General features: G+C 46.8%; 2 long non-coding RNA genes and 1 pseudogene across 2 annotated transcripts in view; 1 reads left to right on the top strand and 2 right to left on the bottom strand.

Moving 5' to 3' along the window:
• LOC141579355 (uncharacterized) overlaps window positions 1–16,404 on the bottom strand; it is a 36,170-nt gene that overhangs the window by 3,283 nt on the left and 16,483 nt on the right. The window lies entirely within an intron of this gene.
• On the bottom strand, window positions 2,186–16,272 carry LOC123619307 (uncharacterized). The gene is made up of 2 exons (XR_012510549.1): window positions 15,886–16,272; window positions 2,186–2,995 (listed from the first exon to the last, which is right to left on the bottom strand). It is a non-coding gene; the product is annotated as an uncharacterized LOC123619307 (long non-coding RNA).
• LOC141573283 (olfactory receptor 10P1-like) lies at window positions 4,748–6,508 on the top strand (annotated as a pseudogene).

Here is a 16,404-nt window from a genome sequence, read left to right on the forward strand (position 1 = left end):
ACCATCAACCAAGAATCCTCTACCTGGCAAAGCTGTCCTTCAGAATAAAAAGAGAAACAGTTTTACAGATAAACAAAAGCTGAAGAACTTCATCACCACTAACATTGCCTCATGAGATTTGCTAAAGGGAGTTCTTCAAAAGGAAATGAAATGATGCAAATTAGTAACAGGAAAACATAGGAAAGCATAAAACTCACTGGTAAAATTAAAAATAGAGTTATTCAGAATACTCTCTTATTGCAATGCAGGTGGTGGTGAAATCACTTATAAATCTAGTTTGAAGGTTAAATAACAAAGCATTGAAGGAACTATAATTACAATAATTTGTTGATGGATACACAGGTAAAAATAGATAAATTGTGACATTAAAGACCTAAAATGGGGGGGGGGGTGTAAAAATGCAGAGCTTTAATATGTGTGCGAAGTTGTTATCTTAAAACAGACTGTTGTTTCCTGTAATCCTCATGGTAAACACAAAGCAGAAATACATAGTAGATATACAAAAGAAGAGAAAGGAATTTAAGAATAGCACTACATAAAATTACCAAGTCACAGAGACAGAGAGGAAGATAGGAGTGGAGGAATTACAAAACAGCCAAGAAATAATGAACTAAATGGCAATAGTAAGTCCTTACCTATCAATTATTACTACAAGTGTAAATGGACTAAATTCTCTACTCAAAAGACACAGAGTAGCTAAATGGATTAAAAAAAAATAAGACCCAACTATATGCTACCTACAAAAGACTCACCAGCTTTCAAGACACATGCAGACTGAAAGTACAGGGATGAAATAAGTTATTCCATGCAAATGAAAACCAAAAGAAAGCAGAGGTAGCTCTACTTACATCAGGAAAAATAGACTTTAATCAAAATACTGTAAGAGACAGAAAAGGTCATTATATAACAATAAAGGGGTCAATTCAACAAGAGGCTATAACATTTGCAAATATTTATGTGCCCAACGTAGGAGCAGCTAAATATATAAAGCAAATACTAATAGGCCTAAAAGGAGAAATAGCAATACAAAATTATGGGGGGGACTTTGATACCCAACTTTCATCAATGGATAGATCATCCAGACAGAAAATCAATAAGGAAACACTGGCCTTAAAGAACATGTCAGAACATTTCATCCAATAGCAGCAGAATACACATTCTTCGCAAGTGAACATGGAACATTCTCCAGGATAGAGTCTATGTTAGGCACAAAATAGATCTTAAGGAATTTAAGAAGACTGAAATCATATCAATAATCTTTTTCTGACCACAGTGGTATAACACTAGAAATCAATTGTAAGAAGCAAGCTGGAAAGTTCACAAATACGTGGAGATTAAACAAGATGCTCATGTTCAACCAGCCCACAGGTAACATCATACTCTACAGTGACAATCTGAAAACTTTCCCTCCAGGATCAGGAACAGTCAGGACATCCATTCTCACCAGTTCTATTCAGTGTTGTACTGGAAGCCATGGCCTGAGCAATTAGACAAAGAAAAAGACATAAAGGGCATTCAAACTGGAAAGGAGGAAGTAAGATTTTCTCTGTTTATAGCTGGCATGTTATTATATATAGAAAACCCTAAATATCCATCAACAGATGAATGGATAAGGAAAATGATACATATATATAAACAAAGGAAGAAAATCTTGAAATGATGAAACTTGAGGGAATTATGTTAAATGAAATAAATCAGACAAGGACAAATAAATACTGCATGATCTCAAACAGGATTCAAAAGAGCCAAACTCATAAAAAGAGACCAGATTGGTGTCGACCAGGGGTTGGGAGGTGGGCGAAATTAAGAGATGTTGATCAAAGGGTACAAACTTACAGTTTGTAAGAGGAGTATGTTCTGGGTGGTGACTACAGTTATAATATTGCATTCTATAACTGAAATTTGCTAAGAGAATAGAACTTAAGGGTTGTCATCAAATAAAAAAGTATGTGAGATTTTGGATGTGTTCATTAACTCAGTAGGAATCCTTTCACAATGTCTGTGTATTTCAAATCACAGACACTTTAAAACTTTTACAATTTTATTTATCAAGTTTATGTTAATAAAGCTGAAAAAAAGAATTTAGCAGTACAATCACGGAGGTGAGTTTTAACCTGCAGACCAACCACAGACCTCTGGTTACTTTACAAAACACGAATAAGAAAAACAAAATCAAAACATTAACTTAGCATTTAAAAACATTTATTTAAGGACAACAGAAGCATGTCAACATAAGTTTATTCTACTGCTACAAATGAACATAACCTCACAAAGAAAAAAAATTAATAGATGTCATCTTTTTTTAATGAACAGTGGTTGAATTTCTTTGTAATAGCATCTTACATATATGTACATCAAACATATATATGCAACTTTTGAAGGTATAGAAATAATTTTAAGAATTAATATTCTAGTTAGTACCTACAACTCTAATTATTATTTAATACACAGTTAGAATTCACACCCCCATCCTTAAGCTTCCCAAATTAAAGTCATAAGGTACAAAGCCAAATCAAATATTTATGGGTGTTTAAAAATGAACACAAAAATAATGTGACCATATAAATTGGAAGACATTAACTCTTAAATAGTATATGTAATAAAATTAGTAGAAAGTATTTAAAGACATGTAAGGTAACCATTTATATATAGAAAAACAAAATCTTTTACATACAGGATAAAGGTTTATGGAATAAACAGAAGAGGTTTTGAACTTGTATTAAACACTGTTTAACTAGATAGTAAATCCTGTGAATGCAGAAATAATTTTCTTATAACTCTCAAAGAAGGAAATCATATAAACTTTAATTCATGGTAACAGAGCTGGCTGGAAAAATGCCAGTTTGACCTCGGAGTTTTCCTTCCCACCAATCAAAATGTGAGTCTGTTTTTGATAAAACTGTGATTCTGTCTCCAGATTGAAAATTCAAGTCCCTGGGCTGTTGTCCTTCAAAAGAATACAGTGCTCTCACTTCTGTAGTCTGGTCTGAATTGCCTAAAATAAGAGAAAGGTATTTAAATTGCTCACATTTTTATGAGGAAACTGGAAGCATGTGTCAGCAGGATATCAGCTAACAACTCGGGGCTTGGTGTGCGGACGCCTTGGAAGCACGTGGACTGTGTGAGTTCACCCCACTGTGAAGAGCACACGTTTGGTAATAACACTCCCTACATCCACACGCGTCAAACTGCGTTCGATTATGTACTTAAACATGTGTTTAGCAAATATTTGTGGTTATAAATATTTAAATTTTGAATATTCTGTAATATTTTTCAATATTTGTTTTAATAGAATAGTTAGGATAGTTTCCAAGAATTATAGTTATTTGATAGAAGTTGATGCTTATGATCCTGATTGGATTATTAAAGCCTGCCAGGTCCCTAACACCAATGCCCCTCCACGCCACTGACCGCGTCCTGGCACCCAACCAGAACCACCACCAGCCCCGAGCTAGGCAACATCCCCCAATCCCACTCCCCCTGCTCACCGCCCCCACCCACATCACTGCCTCCCCACCCCAGGTCAGGCCGGGTCGCAGACCAGACCCCCTAGACAAGGCCTCTTCTCCTCACACTTGAGTACCGGCCACTACACTCCGCCCCACTAGGTCCTAACCTACAGCCCCCGCAAACCAACCTGACCCCTCATGCCTCACCCAGGGGTTCCCCCACCCCTCAGCCGGGTCCTCCCACTCTGAGCGCCCCTCACCCAGGGCCTGCCACTTCACCTCTCAGCCAGGTCACTTCCACTCCCAGCGGCTCCTCACCACTCAGCCTGTTCCCTATCACCATGGGATCCACCCTCACTCAAAGTGCACCCCTGCCCCGAGGTGACCCCCTCACCCCACTGGGGGCGGGGAGGTCTGGGCTCCGGTCACCATGGCAACAGCTACCAGACACGGATCCTGTGCAGTGTGCAGGCATACATTCATGTGTCGAAGGGTCTTGGGCCTGGCGAGCAGGGATCAAGACAGTTCTCATTCCAGCGTGGGTGCTCTGCCTCCCATGCCTGAGGCCTCGTCAGAGCCAGGAGGTCAGGGTGTCCTCGGCTGCACGCTGCTTGCCAGTGGACCTTGGGTAGGTGATGGCCTGGATTTTGACCCAGACACCGAGGGCAGAGGCTCTGGGCACTCGGACCTGCACGGGGGACTGGCAGTAGGCAGCAGCAGGGGCGGCGGGGGAAGGGGGCTGCCCTAGGAGAGCCAGTCTTCTTGCTCCTTTCTACCACGCGGCCTCGCCTGGGAGAGGCCACTTCTGCCCCAGCTTATAGGAAAGCATTTCTCCCTGTCAGCCTGCTCCTGGGAGGCGGACACGGTGCGGTCAGCGGGTGGAGAAGGTGGCGATGGCTGGCTTGGGACTGCCCTGAGCTAGCACGGGGATTTGCTCCCATTTCACGGCTGTGGCTGCTGCACCACCCGCCCTGCACACTGACTGCACCACGCCCGCCTCTCAGGAGCAGGCTGACCTGAGAACGTGCCTCCAGCGAACCTGGGGCAGCAGAAGCAGCCCCCAGGCCAGGCTGTGGGGGAGATGGGACCAAATCCACCAGCTGGCACTGGGCAGACCCCCTTCTCCCGCCACTGCCTCAGCTGCCACCTCTGCAGCCTTCCCTGCTCCCTGACTGAACCGTGCAGGCCTCCAGGAAGGAGGTTGACCTAAACATGTGAGTCCTGCAAACCTGGGGCAGCAGGGGCTTGCACAGGGCAGCCTCCTTCCTGCCACCGCCGCCCTCGACCCTAACCCCACCATGCCAGCCTCCTGGGAGCAGACTGACCTAAAGACGTGGGTCCAGTCAAACTGGAGCAGCAGCGTCCACCCCCAGGTCAGGCTGCAGGGGGGATGGGAGCAAATGAATGGCTCCCAAGGGGCAGCCCCCCTCCTCCCGCAGCTGCTACTGCTGCTACCATCCTCCCAAGCTCAATATCACGAATTTTCAGAGAAATGCAAATCAAAACTACAATGAGGTATCACCTCACACCAGTCAGAATGGCCATCATTCAGAAGTCCACAAATGACAAATGCTGGAGAGGCTGCGGAGAAAAGGGAACCCTCCTACACTGCTGGTGGGAATGCAGTTTGGTGAAGCCACTGTGGAAAACAGTATGGAGATTCCTCAAAAGACCAGGAATACACTTACCATATGACCCAGGAATCCCGCTCTAGGCATATATCCAGAAGGAACCCTACTTTAAAAAGACACCTGTGCTCCAATCTTCATAACGCACTATTTACAATAGCTAAGACATGGAAACAGCCTAAATGTCCATCAACAGATGACTGGATAAAGAAGATGTGGTATATTTATACAATGGAATACCATTCAGCCATAAAAATGACAACATAACACCATTTGCAGCAACACGGATGTCCCTGGAGAATGTCATTCTAAGTGAAGTAAGCCAGAAAGAGAAAGAAAAATACCGTATGAGATCACTCTTTGTGGAATCTAAAAAAAATAAAATAAATAAATACAAAATAGAAACAAACTCATTGACAAAATACAAACTTGTGGTTGCCCAGGGGGAGGGAGGTGGGAAAGGACAGACTTGTAGTTCAAAATTTCTAGATACTGACAGGCATATTCAGACTCTGCCTGCATTCCTCCTTCTGGGATTCTCTGACCTCAAGGCCCTGCAGGGCCCCCCTGTTCTGGGTGGTGCTTCTGGTCTACCTGGTCACCTTGCTGGGTAACTTCCTGATCATCCTCCTCACACAGGTCAGCCCCACCCTGCACTCACCCATGTACTTCTTCCTGTGCCACCTCTCCATGGTGGAGGTCCTCTACACCACCGACATCGTGCCCAGCACCCTGGCTGACCTGGCCTCCCCACACCCCCGGGCCATCTCCTTCTGGGGCTGTGCAGCCCAGATGTACAACTTCATTGTCCTGGGCATCTCAGAGGGCTGCCTGCTCACAGCCATGGCCTATGACCGCTATGTTGCCATCTGCCGGCCCCTGCACTACTCCACCCTCATGAGCCGGCGGGCCTGCGCGGCCATGGTGGGCATCTCCTGGCTCGTGGGCATCATCACGGCCACCACGCACTCCTCCCTCATCTTCACCCTGCCTTTCCCCAGCCGCCCAACCATCCCACACTTCCTCTGCGACATCCTGCCAGTACTGAGGATGGCCAGTGCTGGGAAGCACAGGAGTGAGATCTCTGTGATGACAGCCACCGTGGTCTTCATCATGGTCCCCTTCTCTCTGATTGTCACCTCTTATGTCTGCATCCTGGGTGCCATCCTGGCAATGGGCTCCACCCAGAGCCACCGCAAGGTCTTTTCCACCTGTTCCTCCCACCTGCTCACGGTCTCCCTCTTCTTTGGAACGGCCAGCATCACTTACATTTGGCCCCGGGAAGGCTCCTCTGTCACCACGGACCGCATCCTCAGCCTCTTCTGCACAATCATCACACCCGTGCTCAACCCCATCATCTACACACTTCGCAACAAGGAGGTGACAAGGGCCCTGCGGCACGTAGTGAAGAGGCAAGTCCCCTCACCCTGAAGGGACTCAGGGGTTGTCTGCTGACTCAAGTCTGCTCCTCCTCTCAGCCTTCAGGTGCTGGACTTAAACCCTAGCCTAACAGAAACCATGCAGCACCTCAAAGAGATGAGGCCTCCTCGCAGAAGGTGTTGGAGTTAAAACAGAGATAAATCTGTATCTTATCTCCTCTCCCACACTCCAGACTCACTATCAGAGCATGAGTTATTAGACCAGGGGAGAATGGAAGGGAATACTGCCTAAAGGGAAGAACATTTAACATCTTCTAGATAATTCTGGATCCCTGAGCAAGCTGATTGCCATGGTATACCAGCAGTCGGAGGTCCATGTCAGTCATGAAGGCAGATTTCTATGAACTTGACATCCAACTAAGTGACCCACCCAGAACCCCTGGCGGAGTTTACCTGGCCCTTTGATCTAGTTTTCTCCCAGAAACACACTGCAGTCTTAGGCCCCGATGCCTTTTAGAAGAGAGGGAACTGCTACCTCCTTGAGACATTCCACGTGAATATTCTTCCCTGCCTTTCCCATCCTGGATTTCTGACCTCATCCTTAACTGGTGATAACACGTCCAGCTGGACAAGAGCAACTCCCTGGCTTCCCTGTCCTTCTCCCAACACGCACCATCAGCCGGATCCCGTGTGCTCTTAGACTAAGTGAAGCCCTGAGGCCGTCCTGGATAGGAACCAGAGAGTGGACACTTAACGGTCACTGTGGCCACCCAGCATTTGACCCTCCTTCAGTGTTCAGAGAATTTTCCACTTTACAAGTCCGCTGGGGAGAAAAAATCACCTCCCTCTGTGAGCTGAGAACATTTCCAAACCCCCACGTATGGGAGCTGGTACCACCAACTGGATGCACCGCTGCCTGACCTTGAGTAGCCCGGGCCCACAAGAGGCAGAGAGCAGCGCTCTCGCTCTCGCTCTCGCTCTCCCGGTCTCTCTGGCAATAGCAAAGAAGGCTGCAGCAGCAGCAAGTTTCTGGCACACAAGTGGCATCTGGTCCCTAGCGGCAGCACCAGTGGTTTCCTCCACTGACCCAGTTCATGTTTGGGAGTTACTCCTGGAAGCTTAGCCTCTGACATGGTCCTCAACCCTCCCAACACTATATTTTGCTAATAAATTACTTCTCAGTTTCATCATCCAGACAGCTTACTTCTGTTGCCATCAAAAATTCTGACTGATACCATCAGTTGGGAGGCTGGAGGCAGCAGAGGGAAAACCTTAACCCTGGTGTCCTAGGAATGAAACGTCTAGCCCCCGCTTAGAGAAAACAGCTCAAAGGAACCTGGGGTCAGAGAACACCCTCAGACAGACACAGAGTCAAGGAACCAAGAGCTATACAGCTCTCCTAATCTTCAGAACAAAACTGAGAAGGTCCTTCCCTCATGGGGCTCCTAATCTAATGGGGGTGGTCATGGAGAGAAGAGAGTGAAAACAAGCAAACCAGCAGAAACATGTAATGAGTAATTACAAAATGTGCAATCATGCAGTAGAAGGTTAATGGTCGATTACAGTTCGCAGGTGTTTCTGGAGGGCTTCCTGGAAGAAGTGACTCAGTGCAGTACTTCCAACCTTCCTCCCATCATGGCACACATAGGAAGTGCTGAGATTTGAGTGACACACCAGGGTAAACAGAAGGGGATTTGAAGGCATCTAGACAGGACTTCATGGAAAAAAATTCATTGCACTTCTTGTAATACAATCATAAGAGAAATAAAGAATACAGTACTGTGGACGTTTTTAAATACTGGTTTTACATAAAAGTTACAAATAAAAATTGAAATTTTTATAAGAAACTTGAGCTTCCTTCTTCAAACATAATTTTTACATTATACTAGGTTTTGTGTTTAAAAATTGACACAGTAAACACTTCCTGATCAAGATTTTTTAAGTATTGATTTCTTAAAATAACTATGGTCATCATGAATGAAAATTACTCACATTGGGTGATAAAAAATCTAAAACCTTTTACAAAGTCATTCGAAATTTTGCAATAGCTGAAATTACACATAAATATATATTTATATTTACTAGATCTTCCTTTTCTTTCATGCACAAAGGTAGTGTTCAAAATTCTTGTTAATAATGAAAAAGAATTTCATATCCAATCATACTTTTTCACGTCAAGTGCCTCGGTGCAGCACTGTTGGAGCGCTAACATGCAGAACGCGGGGCCGGCTTAGACACCGCCACAGGGCACGTGGGCAGGCAACAGGCAAGATTCGGGTCCACTGTGGAGAGCTGAACTCTCAGGACGCCCCTCGGACTCCCCACCCTCCGACCCCCGCAGGCCACACGCTGGGCTGTGCACTGTGTTCCTCAGGCACGTGGAAGCCCACCTCCTCCACAGCTCCACAGGCCCCTCGCCCACAGAGGGTAAGGGGACACCGGGGAGCTGGCCCCAGGAGAAGACGTGAAGGCTTCAGAGCACTTCATGGGCTGCCTCCTCCTACCGAGGCCAAGCAGTGGCTACGGCTCGTTTCTCTCAGCGACCTCAGGAAACTCAGTTTATTAATAAACCCCACTCCTTTTGGGCTTCCCCGTGAGGGTCCCAGGCAAGGCTGTTTATGACCAGATGCAGTGGGCCTGGGAGCTCCATCCTTTCCAAGAGTCCACACGTGCAGAAACCAAGGCCTGAGAGGATCACTCCAATCCGTGTGGTCCCCCAGCGTGCCATGATGCACCCGCTGGAAAGCTCAAGTTCAATAACTCACTCAGAAAATACTACGTCAGGCTGTGTGCTAGGGATCTGGGGCAAAGGGGAATAAAACACAACCAAACAGGACAGACACACCAACTAACAGTCGACTGCAGTCTCACAATTTTATATGAGACTTGTGCCAAAGACAGCAGCAAGACAGGACAGTGAGGAGCACAAGGGAAAGGTCCTAATCCAGCCTGAGAGGATGGAGCAGGCTTCACGGAGGAGGAGATATCTTAGCTGAAGTCTGGATAACAGGGAGGAGTTATCCAGGGAAAGAAGTAAGAAAGGGAATAGAATGTGCAACTGTCCATCGGTGACAAAGAGCATGGCACACACTCCAGGAACCGCAGGGTGATTATTACAGTTACGTGTGTGTGTGTGTGTCTGTGTGTGTCTGTGTGTGTGTCTGTGTGTGTGTGTGTGGTGAGCAACGGGGAAGTGACAAGAGAGGAGGGAAATGCAAGCGGTGACCAAATTTGCTGGGGTCTGAAGAGGCCCAGTGAACCTCACAGCTCGCCCTTTTGGGTTCTCCGCCAACGAGGAGAGTACACTGGAGTTAGAGAGAGAGCACACGGTCAGCTTTATTACCAGGCAGGCTGAGCTGGGGGAGACGGCTTGAACCCAAGGTCAAAATGAGCTTCCTACTCCCCACATTTACCACCACCCCCAGTTACAGGCAGAGGTTCTGTACAAACTGCTGGTCACCCCAGCGGGCCTGCCCCCAGCTCACCACCTGAAGGAGAAAAGAGTGTGTGCAGCCTAAGGCAGGCCAGCCCGCGACAAAAGCCAAAGAGGGCCTGGGGCGTGCTTTCTACAGCATCACCAGGCCGTTCACTCCTCCTCCCCTGAAGAAGTGAGTGAGGGGCTAGAGAGAAAGGCAGGAAGTGTTTCTACCCCTGTTCCCTTCTGTGAGTGGGATAAAAAAATCCTTCATCTCATGGAAAACCTAAGGAGCCGGGTAACAGCTGTGCTCCCACCTCCACCCCGTACAGATCACGAAGGATGTGGGGGTCAGTTTAGAACTTGAGGACTCATCCTGAGTGGCAAGACCAGATGTGAGGGTTTTTTTAAAATCATTCTAGTGGTGTGAAAAGTAGGTAACAGCGGCAGGAAAAAGAGACATGGAGATCATTAACCAGTTTATCAGCGATGGTGCTCAGTTGCCAACAACAGATTCCAATCTGCTCATCTCAAGCAGAGAGGAATTATTTGAAGGTTGAACAGTGCACGGAATCTCCAAGCTGGGGACAGAGAGCCACGGTCCTCAGCGGTGCAGCAAAGATGACACTCAACAGCCCAGGACCCACACCACTGACACGAGGAGCTCGGTTCATACGCCACTGCCCAGTGCACACTGATGGCACTCGGGACAAGACGTCACAGCTGCCCCCTAGAGCCATCCACAGTGGGCCGGTGGGAATTCGAGGCAAAAAGTAACTGATTAGGGCCTGAACAGGAAGCACAGAAGGGCATCTGAGCCACAATGAACAGTAATAGTAAAAGCTAAGATTGTTTCAGAGCCTAATACATACAATACGAACCCCTTGACTTGATTATCTTATTTAACTCCCATAAAAACCCTATGTGGTAGATGCAGGGATGGATCCCAGACATGTGGGCCTAAAGCTTATACCCTTTGAGATGGCCCTATTTAATAACACAGAAATATAAAATTAAGTACAATGTTCATTTAAAGGAAAAACTACATTACTAAAATTAGAAAACTTTTTAAACTGGCAGATGCCACGAATGATACAATCCAGGAAAACAATGTATTTTTGGTTTCCCTGCTCACCTCTGGAATTCTTTTTTTCTTATGTTTTTTGCTGTGCACTCTTTGATTGCCTTCCTATTCACAGGACAATGATTTTGTTATACACTATCTGCAAAGAGATTAGAAAGATGATTTGTCCTACCCCTTGCATGGTTGATTGAAATGTATTGTTTTAATTGGTAGTTTAGGAAAGAAGTTTTTAACGTCACAACTCATTTTTGGCAATTTTATGTGAGATTTTAGGATTGTTGTCAAATTTGATCAAACCTCTATCAAGTTTCTTTCATTATTAGCTGTAAATTTTCACAATGTTTCAAGTTTTCTTGTACAATGAATTATCTTAAGTAGTCTCTGAACTGACCTCACTCATTAGCCATTTTGCCCTCCAGGCTCTCACTGCACTAGCATATTAAATTTTATGTTTCCTACTTTGATGTCAGTATTTATGTCTAATCAGCAAGAAATCTAAATCTTTTCCCAATGTGTTCATTTGATTCACTCTCTTCATTACTTGGATGGTGTTCAAGTGACCTATTGCTGCATAACAAACCACCCCAATCTAGTGGCATAAAACAATGATCAGTTTGTTGTGCTCTTAATTTCTGTAGGTCAGGAATTTAGAGCACAAGGATTCTCGTCTCTGCAGCACAATGTCTCTGTCATCAGCTGGAAAGACTCACTAGGTAGAAGTGACTTGAACGGCTGGGAGCAGAATCATCTAACAGTTTCTTCATTCCCACGTCACGTGCCTGTAATGACTGGGTTTACTGACCAGAACACCTACACGTGATCGCTCCATGTGGCTCGGCCTTCTCACAGCCTAGCAGCTGGATTCCAAGAGGGAGTGTCCCCAAAGAAGACATCCAGAGCCAGCATTCCCAGAGCCAAGACAGAGGCTGCAAGGCTTCTTCCCACCTAACCCTGGAAGTCACACAGCATCATTCCCAGCACATCCTGTTGGTTACAAGTGGGTCACTAAGACAATCCCAGATTTAAGAGTAAGGGGTTAGACTCCACCTCTTGATATAGGAGGGTGACAAGGTCACGTTGCAAACGTGCATGTGGGACGGGATATACTGCTACTACCATCTTTGGAAAACACTATGTCAGAGACAGATTATCAAGTAATCCATGAGAGCCTATACTTCATGCAGAATCTCTCTCTTCCTCTTAATAAATTTCAGCTTTTAACACAATTTGAAATTTCCATTATAATTCGTTTCTGAATGTAAGAGTAACTTCATCACTGTTATTGCTTTTGTTTCATATTTCATTATTTTCATCTAGATTTTCTCTTAGTTCTTTTAAAAATAAATTTGAAGATGACAAAAGCAGATAGTTTCACATACATCCAAATCCATAAAAGTTGTTTGGGTTTTTGTTTTTTTGAGCAGAGACAGGTCTACTGCAGGGTCAGGCAAGGAGAACAGGTGGCTCAGCTCAGAAACCCAGCGCTCTAAAGTGGTTTTAATTTTTCACTTTTTAATTGAAAAACTCAAAACATCTTTTCAAATTTCAGTTAAAATGAAGTACTTACATTTAATCAAATACCCCATTCCCATTTTTTTTAAAAAGAAGGAAATTAATGGTATGTTTATAATTATATATGTTCCTGCATCATCAAGGATATTTCTGACAGTTGATAACTGTTTTTACTTAGAGGATGAAAATCAAATCCCACTGACAACTTTACAGATGTGATGGTTGGAAAGGTCTTTTGCCATAAACTAACTTCTCAATCCCTGGTTTCTCCTCCACTTCCCACATATTTTCAGCGCCCAGCACCATCAGACACACTTTTGCTGTAATAAATATCTGGTGCTAAACTTTGTGTCATAATGCTGATGATACGGCACCGCGGGTAGAAGGTGTGTTCCTGGAAGTCATTCCTGCATCAGGACAGCTGGCAGTGACTTAACTATGCACAAAAGTGACCACACAAACCCAGATGCTACCATCCCATCAAACTTAAACTTAATCTATCGCCAACTCAACTTAGACTTAGATCCAAAAGTATCCATGGTCACTTCAACATCACCCATCACAAGGGGAAATGTGACAGAGAAAGTCAGAGAGGAGAAAGACAGAAGCTACAAAAGACTTCAGTTAAAACAGATCACTTTGCAATTTTTAAGAAAACTTGGCAATTTATATTTTAAAATGTGACCATAGGAACGTAATTGCTAGCAATTCCTGGCCCTTTTAAGGAGCCCATACAAGTTTGGAGTCCCCAGAATTCAAGCTTCACAGTAAGTTCACCTCTAAGTAGGCTCTATTATTATACCAATCTCAACAGGATGAGGAAACCGAGGCACAGCGATGTTGAACAACTTTCCCTAGGTAACACAGCTAGGAAAGAACAGACTTGAGTTTCCAATTCTACAGCCGGCACTTTCACTCTCTACATTATTAATTTCCCCTCTGATAATGTGAGTTTAGAGAAAGTAGAAAGATGAGAACAAAGAGCTGATGAAAATAAGCAGAACGACAGGTGGAAGGTTAGTGGCACAGAGGAGGAGAAGCAGGACAGCCTCGGCCACCAGAAAGCCACTTCTCCTCATCTGGACTAGATGTGCAAATACTGAGTAAGAAAATGCATTTCTTCACTACCTTGTAAGTGGAAAACACTCCAGAATCAGTGCAGGGACAGAAGTTAGCCTTTCTTGTCTTGCCTCAGAGTCACACCAGCTCTCACTCTGCACCATCATTTAATCCACACCAACCTCAGCATCTCATTTTCCTCTAGGAACCACACCACTTCAAAGCTGACAGCACCTGGAGAGAAGCACACAGCAGGTATGCTAGGTGTACGCTCATACCAGAGGGTAGGAGATAAGCCCCCTCAAATTCAGAGACCCGGCACCTCAGTGAAGGTTCTCTGGAAATGTCAAGACATCTCCTCAAGTGTTAAGGACAAGCTGCCTCACCTTTTTCTCTGTAGGGTAAGAAAACAACCTCCTGTGGGTCTCTGGATTTGGGAAGCAACATACAGCCCATTTGGGTGTGCTGCTTCAAATCCTCTAGCAGATGTCTCACAAGTCAGAGCAAGAAAAGGCTCTCTAGCTGGTCCAGGCTGCAATTCTGCCATCTGGACCTCCTGAACACCCAGCAGACCCGAGGATGCTCAGCATCACGGCGCTGGAAGCTCTGATAAGTCCAAGAGGCAAATCACAGGTTTGGGAACCAAACCCAGGTTTTGAGAGCCACGCCTTGGCCTTTGGGGCAAATAATCAGTATCCTTTTGTGAAACTGTTCTTGGGCTCGTTGTAGGCAACAGTACATACTGAACACCCGACCACTGAAGACCAGGTGACCATCTATTGAACTCTTTTGGTCACCGTAGATTGGACATAGCTGATCCATCCAGCCTAAAATTAGGAATTTCCAGTAGCACTTCACCAACAAGCAGAAGTGCTGAATTCAGACAGGGCCCAAGCACACGTCCTGAAGACACAAGAAAGTTGCGTCTACCTCCTTCCTCAACAAATCACACCCAGTTCGTTCTTAATGGGCCTGTGAATAGAACGGCCATAATGGCAGGAAAGGAGGCCGGGCATGAACTCCACAAAAGCAGCTTCTCCTCACCAGCCAACCAACTGACCCCACCGCTGAGATTCCACTTTGGTTTTTTTTTCATTCAAATGTTTCATTAAAAATGTTTCATACATATTGTGGTTTGGTGGGGTTTTTTTGTTTTTGGGTTTTGTAATTTAATTACAGTTGATTTACAATATTGTTTTAGTTTCAGGTGTACAGCTTCAGATTCTTTTCCATTATTATTATAAGGTCACAAGATATTGAATATAACTCCCTGAGCTATACAGTAAATCTGGTTGTTTATCTGTTTTGTATATAGTGGTGTGTATCTGTTAATCCCGTACTCCTTATTTACCCCTCCCCCTCCCCCTTTGGTAACCATAAGTTTGTTTTCTACATCTGTGAGTCTTTTTGTAAATAAGTTGACTTGTTGTTTTTTTTTTTTAGATTCCACATACAAGTGATATCATATAATATTTCTTTCTCTGCCATTTACTTTTATTTGGTGGTTAAGAGCTTTGCGAGAAGACAGAACTCCCCCATCGTCTACAGAAGACAGTAAGGCCAAAATACTGGCTTTCCCTAAACTCTAGCAGCCAAGACACACGCCTGTGACCCAAGGATGTATGTGCCTCCTACTTCAAGTCAGGGGCAAGTGATGCAGAGAGTAAAGTTCACAGTTCATCTTGGTGACGGCAGTGGGGGCACCCAGGACCTAGAGGCGGCAGCACCACACATGCCAAAGAAGCACCAAGAACCAATGGTGGCCGTGCCAGCAGCATCCTAGCCAGACCACCCCTGTGGTAAAAACTTGACTTGGCTCGGGTCTCTGGGTGTCTCTTGGTTCCAGATCGTTCCCTAAGCCTGGTCCTCCAGGATTCCTATCAGCTCTGCGACCAGCGGAGTCACTTTTTCTCCCCCCAGAACTGCTCACTTGCTACCCCGTTCCCTTCCTCCCAAGGCCCAGAGGAAGGGGGGCCACATGCCCCCTGCGGAGTTGCCTGCACTCAGCCTGCACCAGGATTTCTGCATTTCCAAATCCCTTCTCTTCGAAAAGTCCACACACAGCTTCTCCCTGACGTAACACAACGTAACACATTTTATTTCGGCTTTCCTGCAACTTTGGGAGAATCCTTTTTAGTGGAGAAGGTCCCAATGTTTTTGTTGTCAAGTTAATCCTCGGCCCACTCACACGGGCGGTACACACGTCCCAAGGCGAGTCCACCCCCCACAGCGCGGCTGCGGGCGAGGGAAGGCGCGGGGACAGGGGGACCAACCCTCGTCCCCCCGCGGCGGCCGGGCCCCGTCGAGGGTCGCGGGGCTTTCTTCTCACCACCGAAACCCCAACCACGGCCACGCTTACCTCCGAGGCCCGCAGGAGGCCTTAACAGCGGCGACGCTTTCTTGTCCGGACGACGCTACCGCTCGCAGGAGATGTGCCGTGTAAAACGCCGGGGACGCGCGGAGGAGGCCGGGTTCGGCGGCCCCGCACCGGCGGCCCCGCACCAGCGGCCCCGCAGCCCGGAGGCCGCCGCCGCCCGGAGTCCGCCACCGCCCCCGAGGTCGCGACCCCGCGCGTTCGGGGCGAGCCTGCGGGGAAGCGGCGGCGGCACAAAGGCGGGCGGGCGGGCGGGGGGCGCGCACCCCCGGCCCCCGGGCTCTGCGCTCACCCCACCCGCCCGCCCCGCCCGGAGCCCCCGCGCCGGCGCCTGCGGCCGCGGCCCGTGCGCCCAGAGGCCGGCCTTCCGCCCCCAACCCCGCGCGGCCCCGCCCCCGCGCCCCCTACCCCTCGCAGCCCCGCCCCCCCGCCCGGCAAGCCGGCCTCACGCCCCCGACCCCGCGCGGCCCCGCGCTGCCCCGCGACAGCCTCTGCGCGCGGGCC

This window comes from Camelus bactrianus, chromosome 12 (assembly GCF_048773025.1).
Source record: "Camelus bactrianus isolate YW-2024 breed Bactrian camel chromosome 12, ASM4877302v1, whole genome shotgun sequence".
Classification (NCBI taxonomy): Eukaryota; Metazoa; Chordata; class Mammalia; order Artiodactyla; family Camelidae; genus Camelus; species Camelus bactrianus.